Below are 15644 nucleotides of genomic sequence, written 5' to 3' on the forward strand. Positions count from 1 at the left end.
GAAAAAGAAATCAGGAAAACAATTCCATTCACCATTTCATCAAAAATAATAAAATACCTAGGAATAAACCTAACCAAGAAGTGAAAGAACTATATTCTGAAAACTACAAGACACTCATGTGAGAAATTAAAGAAGATACCAAATAAATGGAAACACATGCTGCGCTCATGGACTTAATATTGTCAAAATGACCATTCTGCCTAAAACAATCTACAGATTCAATGCAATCCCTATTAAGATACAAACTGCAGTCTTCAATGAACTAGAGCAAATAATTTTAAAATTCATATGGAACCATAAAAGACCCCGAACAGTCAAAGCAATCCTGAGAAGGAAGAATAAAGCTGGGGGGATTATGCCCCTTGACTTCAAGCTCTACTACAAAGCCACAGTAAACAAGACAATTTGTTACTGGCACAAGAACAGAACCATAGACCACTGGAACCAACTAGAGAGCCCAGATAGAAACCCAGGCATATATGGTCAATTAATATATGATAAAGGAGCCACGGATATACAATGGGGATATGACAGCCTCTTCAACAACTGGTGTTGGCAAAACTGGACAGCTACACGCAAGAGATTGAAACTGGATTATTGTCTAACCCCATGCACAAAAATAAACTCAAAATGGATCAAAGACCTAAATGTAAGTCATGAAACCATTAAACTCTTAGAAGACAACATAGGCAAAAATCTCTTAAATATAAACATGAGCAACGTTTTCCTGAATGCATCTCCTCAGGCAAGGGAAACAGAAGCAAAAATGAACTCTTGGGACTCCATCAAACTAAAAAGCTTCTGTACAGCAAAGGACACCATCACAGAGCAAAAAGGCTTCTACAGTATGGGAGAATATATTTGTAAATGACATGTCCGACAAGGGGTTAACATCCAAAATATATAAAGAACTCACACACCTCAACACCCAAAAAGCAAATAACCCTATTAAAAAATCAGCAGAGGAAATGAACAGACACTTCTCTAAAGAAGAAATTCAGACGGCCAACAGACACATGAAAAGATGCTCCAGATCACTAATTATCAGGGAAATGCAAATTAAAACCACAATGAGATATCACCTCACACCAGTTAGGATGGCCAACATTGAAAGATGAAGAACAACAAATGCTGGTGAGGATGTGGATAAAGGGGAACGCTCCTTCACTGCTGGTGGGAATGTAAACTAGTTCAACCATTGTGGAAGTCAGTATGGAGGTTCCTCAAAATCTAAAAATAAAAATACCATTTGAACAAGGAATTCCACTCCTAGGAATTTACCATAAGAATGCAGGAACCCAGTTTCAAAAAGACATGTGTACCCCTATGTTTATCACAGCACTATTTACAATAGCCAAGAAATGGAAGCAATCTAAGTGTCCATCAGTAGATGAATGGATAGAGATGTGGTACATATAAGCAATGGAGTATTATTCAGCCATAAGAAGAGAACAAATCCTACCATTTGCAAAAACATGGATGGAGCTAGAGTGTATTATTCTCAGTGAAATAAGCCAAGCAGAGAAAGACAAGTACCAAATGATTTCACTCATCTGTGGAGCATAAGAACAATGCAAAAACTGAAGGATCAAAACAGCAGCAGATTCACAGAACCCAAGTATGGGCTAACAGTTACCAAAGGGAAAGGGACTGGGGAGGGTGGGTTGGAAGGGAGGGAGAAGAAGGGGCATTTCGATTAGCACACATAATATTGAGGGGGGGCATGGAGAAGGCAGTACAGCACAGAGAAGACAAGTAGTGACTCTATAGCATCTTACTATGTTAATGGAAGGTGACTGTAATGGGGTATGTGGTGGGAACTTGATAATGGGGGAAATCCAGTAACCGCAATGTTGTTCATGTGACTGTATATTAATGATACCAAAATAAAAAAAATTCTGATATTGAACCTACATGTTAGCTCAATGTGATATAGAAATAAAAGTTGACACTTTTTTTACTGATTGTTTTGATGATAATCAATTATCTTTGACTTATTTGTGAAGTAAAGATTCCTAAATTTAAGTCCAATAATCATTCCTTTGTTGAAATTCTGAAGATTTTTTCTCTCTTTTTCTATTAATACATCTTTCTCATTATTATTCTATAGTTGTACTAAATGTGTGAATATGTGGCTTCCTTTGTTAATTATTCATTTACTTTTAACTCCTTTGGATTCCATTTGTTCCTTCCTGAAATTTTTGTGCTTATTTCAGACAAGGGCACCTCTGACAATATCTTTGTGGGACCCTTTCTAATGTTGCCTTGGCTAGAAGATTCTTCAACCATAAAGATTTTGAAACTCAGAGTTCCATTTCTTAGGGGAGTAATAACCAGCCCCATTCCCTATCAACTCACCCACACGCCTGCAGATAACAAGTTTCTTTGTCTTGCATGTTTGTGTTTCAACGTTTATGCTTATAGTTTCATTTCCTGATTCTAGTCAGGTTCTGACTAAAAGTTTTTTAGCCTGTGTTTATGTGTATAAACACTCAAGCCCTTACATAACATAGTCTGATGATCACTCAATCACCTCTGCCCATGGCAGTTTGATGTTGCAGTTTCAGCAGTTTCTGTGTTTAAGATTCTAATTTTCATTTTTTTTCATTTGTCAGCTTGCATTTTCTAATCGTCCTTGATAGTACTTTGATATGTTATTAATTACTATATTTGATTCAGCAAGTCTAAGTCATTTTAGCGGAAGAAATTGTACATTTTCTTAACACACTATTTTTCCCAAAGTAAAAATGAGTACCTTTATTATTAAATATTTAGGAGTAAAATAGTAAACAGCAATTCATTTCAATTCAATTTAGCTGTTTGTGTCATTACACCAAATGTTATTTTTTCAATAAAATAAAATCTATGGAGACAAACTAAAACATTGTTTTTCTAAACTGATATATTACTAAGAACTCATAAATTTACATTTAAATAATAGCATAGAAACATATTAATAGTGAAAATTCATTATAATAATAATGAATAAACTTTTAAAGGTACTATTATCACCAGAGTTTACACTCTTTCAGGTGTCATAGATCTTTTCTCCAGAATTAAATAATGCTCTTGATTGTTTGGTTATAAGATTCTGGATGGCTTACTGCATGTGATGTCTGGATGACTCAATTAATTTGACTAATCCCAAATACAATGACTGTATCACAGCTCCATTTCTTTCTCATACTAACCTACCAATTATATCAATATTCTAATTATATTTTAGAAGAGACAATGGTCCTAATAATAGCTAACACTTAATATTTGAGCGCTTAAAAAATCAGGGCTTTTACAATTGCAAGCTTTCAATTGTTTGGTACTGTTATAAGCACTCTAGTGCTATTAACTTATTTATATTTCACAAGAAATGAAGGGTAAAATTTCTGCTGATAACTCTATGTGATAAGTGAAAAAACAGAGATAAAAAGAGCTTAAGTATCTTGCCCAAAGTCACATGGGTAACAAGTAATAAAATGTGTTTGCAAACTCAGACCTGTTGGATTCTAGAAACAGCATCTTAAAAGTTTATGATATTGCTCCACCATTAATGCCATGCTTATAAAAGGGATACTTGCTGAAAAAACATTCTTGAAGAGTGTCCAGAAACAGCCTGGTTCATGCATGTCTGCTTACCCCCCCCCCACCACCACCACATTCAGTCTGTGGCTAATTGTAAACAGTTTAATACTTCTAAACTGACATAAGAGCTGTTTGCCTGAGCTGATTGCTTAATATTTGGTGACAAATAAATAGGTTAAGTTCAAGTCACCCTACCACTGGGATCTAATCTGTATACTAGTGGTATTAAATCTAATTATAAAAAGTCTCTATAGTGCCATGGGAATTCGACTAAAACTTTTACTTAATTTTTCAGGCATGTTCATATCCCACAGACCAACTTCTTACTTCTTGGTGCAGAACAAGTCTCAGTCATCTATCTCCTATCTCCTGAGTGGGCTTAGTCTTCTGTACAGATAGCAAGAGCAAAAAGAAGTTGGCTTGATCTACATTAACTTCATCTCCCCTCTTGGATATAGACAGTTAAAATAGTCTCAATCTCATGTAAAGTATTATGAAATACATAGCCTTCTGTCTGTGTTTTAAGCAGATTATAGCCATTATGTCCTCCCACAGAGAAGTTTTGGAGCTGTCATAGAGCACTGGCAAGAATCTTACAGAGATGCTCCCTAGTCAGATTTCAGGCAATTATCCAAAGAGGATGAGAAGGCATCTGAGATAAACTGGCTTTTATTTCTACCAAGGTCTGTGAATACCAAAGAGAATAAGGCTCAACACACCATATCAATAACTATATACATTTATGATTACCAAATCAAACAAATAAAATATTAGAAACTTATAATGTTAGGGGTTATAGAATTTAAACATCTATCCATTTTAAATGTGTCAGCTCTCTCGCACTAAATCAAGATTGCCAACCAGACTAGCAAAGGTAGTGCTGTGTCAGCAACTCGGGGTGAATCTCAGATTTCCATCTATTATGACGTCATGTTCTATTTTTGAAGACAAAGATTTTTACCTGTAATTTAGTACTGAGTACATTTAGAAGTGATGTTTAAATAATTTAAGCTAAGTGAATTAGACCACACAACTAAAATCAATTTATGTTTGTTGGATGAAATAGTTACTTCTCTGATATACTTTGTATCTTGGCTCCCAACCCAAAATGCTAGACCACGGTTTTAAAAACTCTACAAATATTACTATGGTGCCATCAAAAGGTCATCAGCATATGGCCTAGTGGCTACATTCAAAAATAACAAGTCTTGAATTACATTCTCCACTATGTAAATGATTCCTTTTTCTTTCTTTTCTTTTACTCTGGACAATCAACTAACCAATAGCCAAATATAATGAGTTTTGAATATAGCCTGATGATATTACAGTGGGGCTTTTAAATAAGGATGTATGTTTTAGCCAAACTTTAATATTCTTCATCCTAGATCTCCATGCTTTGGCAAGTTTAGGAAAAGAGAAATGGGTAAGAGTGAAGAAAATTCACAAGTAGAAAATATTTCTTATCTGATTGAATACAAAAAACTCTGTAAGACACCAAGATACTTGTGAAATTCATTACTATTTCAATTTTAGCATGTGCTCTACTTATTTTCACCACATTAAGGCATCTTGTACTATGTTGTTGTTGCTCTTTAAAAATTAAACCTCCTTCCTTATGCCCTTTCATGCCTGGCTTCATCTCTAGACTATTCACACACATCTCCTATCAAAATGTGTGTCGTGGGTCCTATTTACTGAAATTTCCTGGGTCTAGAAATATAGCTCATATCTTCATTATCATGCTTTTTCTTAATTACCAAATTCCTCATTTAAGGACTTTTGAGTTTTCCACTCTATACTTCCCCTCAGATTCCACATAAAAACAGCAAATCCATCCTGTAGATCCAGTCTTTTGTTATTTTATTTAATGTATCTCCTCTTTCTACCATACCAACTGACCTTGACCCTGTATTTATATAATTAAATACATAGATCTAATTTTCCCCCTGTTCTCCCTGCCTAGGGCATCTCTTCCAATCCAGTTATTTTTATTAAGATAGTAAAAATTCTGCTTTCATGTACTGTTTCCAGATGACCTTTGCATAACTTCATAAATGCTTTTTTTGCATCTATTATATTTAGCACATTTCATCTTTCTCTTAAACCTGCTTTTTTGGTTACTGTTAAATTAGAAGTAAAATAGAAAAATAATTAATTATAAGGACTGCAACACTGATAAAATTAGAGCCAATGTCAAGAAAGAATCATTAGCCAACTAAGAAACAAATAACATGTGATTAGGTCAATTTCAAATATCTTGAGATAAAAATATGAAAAAAAGAGTTGAGTATATAAGCTATAATTCAGAATAAATAGCATAATTTCAAGATTTTTTTTGACCTTAGGGTAAAAAATAAAATTATTGAATATCACATTAAGATCTATACCCTAGGATAGAAGCAGAACAAACATACAAATGATGAAAAAGAATAAAAATTTAATAATGATACAAAGATAAAAAGGTTGTCTTATTTACTTACCTAAAACAAGTAGACATTGATTAATTATCCACATTTTTAATCTTGCCTCTAACTTCAAGGGCTCTCTAGAAAGGAATGCTCCTGCATAAATTACTACAGATGCTAATTAAATATATAAATTCAGTATATTTGATGCATTAAAGATTGGATTGTCTAACATTTAGAAGTTGCTTTTAGAATACAAATTTTTGAAACATATTTTATGGTTATAAAAATATAAAGCACTAGAATGTTACATAGTAGAATTATTATTGATACAGGGATATCATATATCTTCATTGATTTAAAAGAAAATAATTTTTAATAAATGGTGTTACTATCATTAAAATATTTTCTGAATTAATAATATTGATTTGCTCTCTTCCTTTGTGTCAACGTCTTAATGAAAACTTTAGCCACATTTTGAGATCTAAGGAAATTTTAAATTCTAAGGAATGAAGTAAAGTGACAAACGACTTTTTTTTCCTTTGGAAAACTTTAATGCTACCTTCCTATTCTTCTCATGTGAGCTAATGCTCAGAATAATGATGGAGAGACCATAATAAACATATTTAAATATAAAATAATCTAGTATTTTTTTGGCATATGGAATTTATTTAATGTATTAACATATTAAATTTATATAATTACACAGTGCAACTAAATCCTTGATAATTTAGCATAAAATGATTTATAGCATAAAACTATAGTATATAGTTACATATATATAACTTCTTTGATAATTAGTTGAAATTGCATGCCCAAAAATGTTTGACAAAGCTATTTTAGAAGACAATTTTTTTAGTGTAGAAAAGACCTCTAAATTCTGTATTAATATAGGAGGTTGAGGTGACAGCACTAAATTAGTGGGATTTAATAAACAGTTTCCAATTTATTTGAAAATAAATAATCAAAACACTTTTTAGGGAAATATGCAACTTAGGTAATAAAGACAAGAAACTTTTAGCTTATTTTGTCAGAAACTAATTAACTATTTTTAAATGAATATTCATTTATATGTATATATTCATTAAGTGTCATATGTATTTATACGACATCAATCCGTCCAAATAGTTAATCTGGATAATTTTTAAAGTCATTCATTATGAAGACCAAATGCTGTTAAGTGAATTTTCTACTTTCTAGATATTGTGACATCTCATATAGGCCAGTTGTCAAACTTTTCTCTGATCACCTGCTTTACAATGGGTGGAGGATGTAAACTAAGGAGATACTTTGGCTCCATGAATTTCCTGACAGGGGTAAAAGCCAGAAATAGACTTATTTGTGAGATAATTTTGATGTCCTGTAACATTTGAGAAATGTTGTAGAAATCATATCAAGTGTACCAAAAAATGTTGAAAAAAATTTTTTATACAAAGGGTCTGTTGAGACTAAACAATTCATTCTTGAATAGGAAGAATAAGGAGTAAGGAAAAGTAATAGGACAATTGTAACACAGGATTAGAATTTTGAATGATCATATTGTATTGTTTCAAATAATCTGCTCAAAGCAGGATTTAAATGTTGTTTTTTTAGTTATTCTGGATTTCATTAACCATGTAAACAAGTAAAGTGATAAAAAAGTATCAGAGATGAAAATTAGAGTATATTTGCATCCAAATACTAATCACTGCAAATTTTAATTTTCCATACCATTGCAAATTATATTTTAAAAATTAAAACAAAACAAAATGATCATTCCAGTTCTTGAGTGCTATTTAATCATGCAGTTGTCACTGAGTCAATGGAGGGAAACTAAAAGAGAACCAGCCTGAAATTATTAGAAAAAAAATTCCTGTTCTTAAGGAACTTAAAGTTAAATGAGCTTAGATTTAATTATATTTCACAATGGCAATTTATTTCTGTCCTGACTGAATAAAAATGCAAATTAGTACTAACAAAAACAGTAAGTAAAAAACATATAATGAAAGAACACACAAAAAATTGAAATATATAGAAATGTATTCATCCAATTTTCACTATTCACAATTGTCAAGGATAGATGGATTAATTTACGTGACTCAAACCTATTAGCTCACTTAGGGTGGCCACCAAAGAAAAGGAAGTGTTAAGCAATGTTTGAAAGGAAAATCTAGGAAGTAATTTGAGTAAATTAAAGTAGTCACAGAGTGGGTGACAGATAGAAATATTGTGTGAAGACTGCAATGAGTTCAGGAGAGAAAATAAGTTTCTTTTCCTAGAAAAGAGCAAGAAAAGGGTGATTAAGTACCCAAGAATGGCGGTTTGATTTTATTTTCTATAGTATATAGTTACATATATTCAGTATTAAAGCTCCAAATTTGTATTGCTATCATTATCAAGCAAAATTTTACATATTAAAATAAATTCCGATTACTAATTCCATTGAACCCCCACTTTGGACACTACTTGCAAGCCTAGTTTGTCACCTGTGCTTCTAACCAACTGGATACAACCCCCTCTAACTCAGGATGGCAAACCCACATTAGTTTGCACTTTTGAACAAACAAATACATACTGATTGGAGGTTCCCAGGACCTCCTTCTTAGGTTTGATTAATTGCTTGAGTGGCCCACAGAACTGAGGAAACCCATTTACTTACTAGAATACTGGTTTATTATAAAAGGATATAGATCAGAACAGCCAGATGGAAGAGATGCACATGGCAAAGCATGTGAAGGGACAAGGAAATTCCATGCTCTCTCTAGGCCAGCCACTCCATCCAAATCTCCACATGTTCACCTAACCTGAAGCTACTAAAAACAAATTCTTGTCGGTTTTCACTGGAGGCTTCATTACAGAAGTATGATTGTTTAAACCATTGGCCATTGGAAATTGATTCAACTTTCTCCCTTCCCTGGAGGTGGAGGATGGGGTGTGGGAGGGTAGGATAGAAAATTCTAACCCTCTAATCAGGTGCTTCTTTTAGCAACCAACCCCCATCCTAAGATTCAAGGCTAAAGTCACTCCACTGACAAAACAAAAGACACCTTTATTACACTCAACACTTAGGAAATGCCAAAGGTTTTAGGAGTTCTGTGCCAGAACCTAGACAAAGACCAAATATATATTTCATTATAAATCAGAATATTACACATGTTAAAATGTAAATGAGAGGATGGATTAAAGATGGCAGCATGAGAGGAGAGACAGAGGCTTCCTCCTAAAACTGGATACAATTAGAAAATTTAATTGGTGCAACTAATCCTGAGAGAGCAACAGGAAAGAGGACTGAGGCAGACTGCACATACCTGGAGAAAAGAGCAGACTTCAGCAAACGGGGTAACGTACCAGAGCTGTGGCTCTGTGGGACCCTAGCCCTTCCCCCACCCCAGCTCACCGGCGGGAGGAAGAGAAATGGAGCAGGGAGGAAATGGAAGGCTTGGGACTGCTAAATACTTAGCTCCAGAGATCTGCTCTGGGAGCACAAGCCTACATTTCATGGTGCTTTCATGAGACTCGCATGACTACTGGTTTGGAAAGTTAATACAGGCAAAGTTTCTGGTGATACTGGGATTCTGGCTGCTTGTGGAAAACAGGGATCCATATCCAGCTGCTCTGGGACAAAAACTTATACCTGTGTTCCCAGCCCACTGGCTCAGTCAGTGGAGACAGGCATAGGAGCCGGGAGGCGGGGAACAGCTCTTTACTACCCCTGGGCACCAGTAATGCTCCCCTGCCACCCCCGACATTACTTCAGGGGCTCAGCAGCTCCAAAATAGAGCTTCTGGACACTAGAGGGCGCCATATACAAATCAGGAACTGCCAAAGGAACCTTGTCCAGAGTAAAATTATTAATACAACTCCCAAGAAAGATTTACATGATCTGCACATCGTGACTCTTCCTGAAAGGGAGTTCAAAATAAAAATCATCAACATTCTAATGGAGGTACAGAAAGACATCCAAGAAATCAGGAATGAATTCAGGTTGGAGATCCAATTGCTGAAGAGCATGATGGAGGGTATTAAAAGCAGGTTGGATACGGTGGAGGAGACAATAAATGAAATAGAAACTAGCGAAGAGAAAGACAAAAAAGCTGAGGTACAGAGAGTAAAAAGGATCTCTAAGAATGAAAGAATATTGAGAGAACTGTGTGACCAATCCAAGTGGAATAACATTCGCATTATAGGGATACCAGAAGAAGAAAAGAGAGAGAAAGGGATAGAAAGTGTCTTTGAGGAGGTAGTTGCTGAAACCTTCTCCAATCTGGGGAAAGAGATTGTCTCTCAGGCCATGGAGATCCACAGATCTTCCAACACAAGGGACCCTAGAAAGACAACACCAAAACACATACTAATTAAAATGGGAAAGATCAAGGATAAGGACAGACTGTTAAAAGCAGCCAGAGACAGAAATAAGATCACATACAAAGGAAAGCCCATCAGGCTAACATCAGACTTCTCAGCAGAAACCTTACAGGCCAGAAGGGAGTGGCATGATGTATTTAATGCCATGAAGCAGAAAGGCCTGGAACCAAGAATATTTTATCCAGCAAGATTATCATTTAAATTTGAAGGAGGGATTAAACAATTTCCAGATAAGCAAAAGCTGAGAGTTTACCTCCCACAAACCATCTCTGCAGTCTATTTTGGAGGGACTGCTATAGATGGAAGTGTTCCTAGGGTTGGATAGCTGTCACCAGAGGCAGTAAAACCATGGTAGGGAAGGTGGAGCAGCTGATTGCAAGGCAAATGCAAAATTATATTAACTATCCCCAAAGTCAATCAAGGGATAGACAAAAAGTACAGAATTTGATACCTAATATATAAAGAATGAAGGAGGAAGAAAAATGAGGAGAAATAGAAAAGAACTTTTAGATTGTGTTTGTAACAGCATACTAAGTGAGTTAAGTTAGACTCTTAGATAGTAAGGAAAGTAACCTGGAACCTTTGGTAACCAAGAATCTAAAGCCTGAAATGGCAATAAGTACATACCTATTGATAATCACCCTAAATGTAAATGGACTGAATGCACCAATCAAAAGACACAGAGTCACTGAAAGGATAAAAATACAAGACCCATCTATATGCTGCTTGCAAAAAACTCACCTCAAACCCATAGACATACACAGACTACAAGTCAAGGGATGGAAAAACATATCTCATACAAACAACAGGGAGAAAAAAGCAGGTGTTGCAGTACTAGTATCAGACAAAATAGACTTCAAAACAAAGACACTAAAAACAGATAAAGAAGGACATTACAAAATGATAAAGGGCTCACTCCAACAAGAGGATATAACCATTAAAAATGTATATGCACCCAACACAGGAGCACCATCATATGTGAAACAAATACTAACAGAACTAAAGGAGGAAATAGAATGCAATGCATTCATTTTAGGAGACTTCAACACACCACTCACTCCAAAAGACAGATCCACCAGACAGAAAATAAGTAAGGACACAGAGGCACTGAATAACACACTAGAACATATGGACCTAATAGACATCTACAGAACTCTACACCCAAAAGCAACAGGATACACATTCTTCTCAAGTGCGCAGGAATATTCTCCAGAATAGACAACATACCAGGCAACAAAAAGAGCATTAGTAAATTCAAAAAGATTGAAATTCTACCAACCAACTTTTCAGACCACAAAGGTATAAAACTAGAAATAAATTGTACAAAGAAGGCAAAAAGGTTCACAAACACATGAAAGCTTAACAACACACTTCTAAATAGTCAATGGATCAAAGACCAAATTAAAATAGACATCCAGCAATATATGGAAATAAATGACACAACACAAAGACCCAACTTCTCTGGGATGCAGCGAAAGCAGTCTTAAGAGGAGAGTATATAGCAATCCAGGCATGTTTAAAGAAGGAAAAACAAACCCAAATGAATAGTCTAACATCACAATTATCAAAATTGGAAAAAGAAGAACAAATGAGGCCTAAAGTCAGTAGAAAGAGGGATATAATAAAGATCAGAGAAGAAATAAACAAAATTGAGAAGAAAAAATCAATGAAATCAAGAGCTGGTTCTTTGAGAAAATAAACAAAATTGATAAGCCTCTAGCCAGACTTATTAAGAGAAAAAGAGAGGAAACACACATCAACAGAATTAGAAACAAGAAAGGAAAAATCACGACGGACCCAACAGAAATACAAAGAATTATCAGAGAATATTACAAAAACCTATATGCGAGCAAGATGGAAAACCTAGGAGAAATGGACAAATTCTTAGAAAAATACAACCTTCCAAGACTGACCAAGGAAGAAACACAAAATCTAAACAAACCAATTACCAGCAAAGAAATTGAAGCAGTAATAAAAAAACTACCCAAGAAAAAAAACCCTGGGCCAGACGGATTTACCTCAGAATTTTATCAGAAATACAAAGAAGATATAATACCCATTCTCCTTAAAGTTTTCCAAAAAATAGAAGAGGAGAGAATACTCCCAAACTCATTCTATGAAGCCAATATCATCCAAAACCAGGCAAAGACCCCACCAAAAAAGAAAATTACAGACCAATATCCCTGATGAATGTAGATGCAAAAATACTCAATAAAATATTAGCAAACCGAATTCAAAAATATAACAAAAGGATCATACACCACGACCAAGTTGGATTCATCCCAGGGATGCAATGATGGTACAACATTCGAAAATCCATCAACATCATCCACCACATCAACAAAAAGAAAGACAAAAACCACATGATCATCTCCATAGATGATGAAAAAGCATACGACAAAATTCAACATCCATTCATGATAAAAACTCTCAGCAAAATGGGTATAGAGGGCAAGTACCTCAACATAATAAAGGCCATATATGATAAACCCACAGCCAACATCATACTGAACAGCGAGAAGCTGAAAACCTTTCCTCTGAGATCGGGAACAAGACAGGGATGCCCAATCTCCCCACTGTTATTCAATGTGGTACTGGAGGTCCTAGCCACGGCAATCAGACAAAACAAAGATATAAAAGGAATCCAGATTTGTAAAGAAGAAGTTAAACTGTCACTATTTGCAGATGACATGATATTGTACATAAAAAACCCTAAACACTCCACTGCAAAACTACTAGAACTGATATCGGAATACAGCAAAATTGCAGGATGCAAAATTAACACACAAAAATCTGTGCCTTTTCTATACACTAACAATGAATCAATAGAAAGGGAAATCAGGAAAACAATTCCATTCACAATTGCATCAAAAAGAATAAAATACCTAGGAATAAACCTAACCAATAAGTGAAAGACCTATACCCTGAAAACTATACGACACTCTTAAGAGTAATTAAAGAGGACCCTAACAAATGGAAACTCAACCCATGCTCTTGGCTAGGAAGAATTAATATCGTCAAAATGGCCATCCTGCCCAAAGCAATATACAGATTTGATGCAATCCCTATCAAATTACCAACAACATTCTTCAATGAACTGGAACAAATAGTTCAAAAATTCATATGGAACCACCAAAGACCCCGAATAGCCAAAGCAATCCTGAGAAAGAGGATAAAATGGTGGGGGATCCCACTCCCCAACTTCAAGCTCTACTACCAAGCCATAGTAATCAAGACAGTTTGGTACTGGCACAAGAACAGAGCCACAGACCAATGAAACAGATTAGAGACTCAAGACATTAACCCAAACATATATGGTCAATTACTATTTGATAAAGGAGCCATGGACATATAACGGGGAAATGACAGTCTCTTCAACAGATGGTGCTGGCAAAACTGGACAGCTACATGTAAGAGAATGAAACTGGATCACTGTTTAACCCCATGCATAAAAGTAAATTCAAAATGGATCAAAGACCTGAATGTAAATCATGAAACCATAAAACTCTTAGAAAAAAACATAGGCAAAAATCTCTTTGACATAAACATTAGCGACCTCTTCTTGAACATATCTCCCCAGGCAAGGAAAACAAAAGCAGAAATGAACAGTGGGTCTATATCAAGCTGAAAATCTTCTGTACAGCAAAGGACACCATCAATAGAACAAAAATGTACCCTACAGTATGGGAGAATATATTCGTAATGACAGATCTGATAAATGCTTGACATCCAAAATATATAAAGAGCAAATAATCCAATTAAAAAGTTGGCAGAGGAGCTAAACAGACATTTCTCCAAAGAAGAAATTCATATGGCCAACAGACACATGAAAAGATGCTCCAAATCACTAGTTATCAGAGAAATGCAAATTAAAATCACAATGAGATATAACCTCACACCAGTAAGGATGGCTACCATCCAAAAGACAAACAACAACAAATGTTGGCAAGGTTGTGGAGACAGGGGAACCCTCCTACACTGCTGGTGGGAATGCAAATAAGTTCAACCTTTGTGGAAAGCAGTATGGATGTTCCTCATAATGCTCAAAATAGATTTATCATATGACCCAGGAATTCCACTTCTAGGAATTTACGTTAAGAATGCAGCACTCCAGTTTGAAAAAGACAGAAGCACCCCTATGTTTATTGCAGCACTATTTACAATAGCCAAGAAATGGAAGCAACCTAAGTGTCCATCAGTAGATGAATGGATAAAGAAGATGTGGTACATATACACAATGGAATATCATTCAGCCATAAGAAGAAAACAGATCCTACAATTTGCAACAACATGGATGGAGCTAGAGGGTATTATGCTCAGTGGAATAAGCCAAGCGGAGAAAGACAAATACCAATTGATTTCACTCATCTGTGAAGTATAAGAACAAAGGAAAAAGTGAAGGAACAAAACGGCAGCAGAATCACAGAACCCAAGAATGGACTAACAGTTACCAAAGGGAAAGAGACTGGGAAGAATGGGAGGGTAGAGAGGGATAAGGGCGGGGAAGAAGAAAGGGGGTATTATGATTAGCATGTATAATGTGGGGGGTAGGGGAAAGGGGAGGGCTGTGCAACACAGAGAAGACAAGTAGTGATTCTACAACATCTTACTATGCTGATAGACAGTGACTGTAATGGTGTTTGTTGGGGGGACTTGGGGTAGGGGAGAGCCTAGTAAACATAATGTTCTTCATGTAGTTGTAGATTAATGATAACAACAACAACAACAAAATATATATAATGTAAATGACACTATGTAACACTCATGTTTTCCATCACTGTCAGTGTTAATCATCACACTTTCATATACCAAACTCAGAAACATGTAACCATTTATAATCATCTATTTCTCACATTGTATCTATTATGCATATAGTACATATATTATGTTTTGTTTAATAATTCCCTTTTTATACATCTACTTACTCCTATTAAAATGAGCTCTCTTACCCCAGGAACAAAATTTGTTTTGCTACTTAACAGATTGATTTGATATGAACATTCCGATGTTCGAAGGATACTTATTCTCTATCTCAATCACATAAAAGCAGCACATAATTATATCATATGCGTGTTAAATAAAAATAAATGCTTGATAAATAAATGCAGGTTCTATTGAAACTTATTGTATCTCATTTCAACTTCTCTTTGTTAGATATTACCCTAATCTCATCACAAAATATTTTCTACATCCTCCTAGCTAACTCCAAGTTTGTCATTACTAAGTTCTTTCTGTATATGGCTACTTTATAAAGTGAACATACATGACTTTTCTTACATACTCAAAGCACTATACTGAGCATTGTAGGAGATCCAA

The sequence above is a fragment of the Manis pentadactyla genome, chromosome 11 (assembly GCF_030020395.1).
Source record: "Manis pentadactyla isolate mManPen7 chromosome 11, mManPen7.hap1, whole genome shotgun sequence".
Classification (NCBI taxonomy): domain Eukaryota; kingdom Metazoa; phylum Chordata; class Mammalia; order Pholidota; family Manidae; genus Manis; species Manis pentadactyla.